Genomic DNA, 2,706 nt, shown 5'->3' on the forward strand with positions numbered 1-2,706 from the left:
ATGCGTTTTTAAATGATAAATTCGCAGAAATTTTTAAAACACACATAGCACTGATGTGGTTTTTCACCAGTATGTGTCATTTTATGTCTTTTGAGTTCACTATTGTTGATGATTTTTTTACAACACACATCGCATTGATGTGGTTTTTCACCCGTATGTGTCATTTTGTGGATTTTGAGTTTACTATTTGACAGTGGCGAAGGGTGGAGGTAGGCTGTTAAGATCCGCCATAAATATTGCACACTAAACGTTGTCAGTCATACATACTTGTTTTCATTGAAATAAGACTACATTTTACAGATGGTGTTGGTTAGTTTTTAAAATTAAATTAAACCCTGTGAAAATCAAGCTATAATAGATAATAGTCAAAAAATACTCGTATATCTATAAAATATCTAAAATTATGCAATTAAATCATACATAAATTTGGATATTTTATAGATAGAATAATAATTTTTATCTATTATAGTTTGGTTTAGGCATAGCTTGATGAATTAAAAAAAATGAACCAACAATATGTGTAATACGTATTCTTAATCTAACGAAAACAAATAAGTAAAAATGAAAAAATGTGCACAATTTTGTCATATCGCCTAAAATATACCAATACTAGTATGGTTTGGTTAAGACAGGGTTTAATTGATTTTTAAAATCCAACCAATACCATCTGTAAATTGTAGTCTTATTTCAATAAAAACATATACATTTGACTGAAAAAGGTTAATGTGCACTATTTATGGCGGATCTTAACAGCCTACCTCCACCCTTCGCCACTGCTATTTGAGATGAACTTTTTAGAACACACATCGCATTGATGTGGTTTATCACCACTATGTGTCATTTTATGTGTTTTTAAATGTGCAATTTGCAGAAATTTTTTAAAACACACATCGCATTGATGTGGTTTTTCACCAGTGTGTATCTTTTTATGTATATTGAGATATTTATTTTCAGTGAATTTTTTAAAACACACATCGCAATGATGTGGTTTTTCAGCAATATGGGTAATTTTATGTCTTCTTAAATTACCAATTTGCAGAAAATTTTTAAAACAAACATCGCATTGATGTGGTTTTTCACCAGTATGAGTCATTATATGACCTTTAAGATGAGAAATTAGAGAGAATTGTTTAGAACACACATTACAATGATGTGGTTTTTCACCAGTATGTGTCATTTTATGTTTTTTGAGATCACAAATTTGCTGGAAATTCTTTAAACAAACATCGCATTGATGTCGTTTTTCACCAGTGTGAGTCATTTTATGTATTTTGAGAGTGCCAATCTGCTGGAAATTCTTTAAACATACATCGCATTGATTTGGTTTTTTACCAGTATGGATAATATTATGTCTTTTCAGTATATTATTTGCGATGAACTTTTTAAAACACACATCGCATTGATATGGTTTTTCACCAGTGTGTATCATTTTATGTTTTTTAAGGTTACTCATTTGCAGAAAATTTTTAAAACACACATCACACTGATGTGGTTTTTTACCAATATGTGTTTTATACAACTTAGGATGCTGAGACTTCGTGCATGAAATGTAGTGATGATTTAGATGTTTTACGGTTTCAAACACTCCACAACAATTGTTACAAATAAAGTTACGTGGAAAATATGTAACTCTTCTCAACTTAATTCGAACCTCTTTTGGCAAATATAATTTCTGAAATTCATGTTTGATGTTCTGTTCATCAATGGTTATTTCCGAATGCTGCAACATCATTTTAATGTTTTTATTGATTGCATGTGCTATTTTGTTGTTACTCGGGTCATTATCAACAGAATATTTTTTAACGATGTCCAATGGTTTACTCTTACGTACTGCAAAACATTTCTGGGTAGAAATCTACAAAAAGAAATATCAATAAAATATACTTAATATGTTCCAATGTTTCCTAATATAGCACTGATACCATGTCGTTTGTTAAGTGTTTTTCTGTCAAATCGATACGTTACACTGCGCTCACTCGTTGATATTTATATATATATATATATATTTTAATTGTGGTGAACATTACAAATTATTAATATAAGACGTTCACAACATGACATTTAGAAGAAAATAAATATTAATAAAAGAGTATTACATATATATTAAAGAAAAAAAAAGATGACCATTAAAACGGTAGAATTAGAGTAGACATAAATATTTTTAAATAATAAGGAAGTCACCGAATGAGCTCAGCAGACCCTATTTTAAGAATGCCCACATATACTCATCCTGACGCAGGTAAAATATGACAATATCTGATGTGATTTGGTTGTACAAACTTATTGCCCTCCCAATTGCCATTACCAATGGCAGGTTAGTTGTGCACCTTGGGAGAACAAATTGTGGATGCCCTCGATTCTTAAGATAATTGTCAGACACAAATGAATCCCACGAAGAATGCCAGTTTTCATTTACGCTGCGTGTAAGCCGGAAAAAATATGTAGCTTCTCGGGAAAGCACTTAAAAACGATAATCGTAAGGGCGAATATTCACTTTGTGTTATGAATAAAAGGCGAATGTGACATATTAGGCCTTTTAAAATAAAATCTGTCCTAAAGTAGTGGTAAGTGTTATGTTGTACGAAACGGGCGAATATAGGATATTCGCTCTTTCTGCATATCGACCTACATATCAATGTGACTATTGTTAAATCAAAATTGTCAAGTTCGCCCAACGTCATTATCATTCGTGTCATTTTATTATTG

Source organism: Rhyacophila brunnea, unplaced genomic scaffold, assembly GCF_057557595.1.
Source record: "Rhyacophila brunnea isolate RB1 unplaced genomic scaffold, BYU_Rbru_1.0 scaffold_13, whole genome shotgun sequence".
Classification (NCBI taxonomy): Eukaryota; Metazoa; Arthropoda; class Insecta; order Trichoptera; family Rhyacophilidae; genus Rhyacophila; species Rhyacophila brunnea.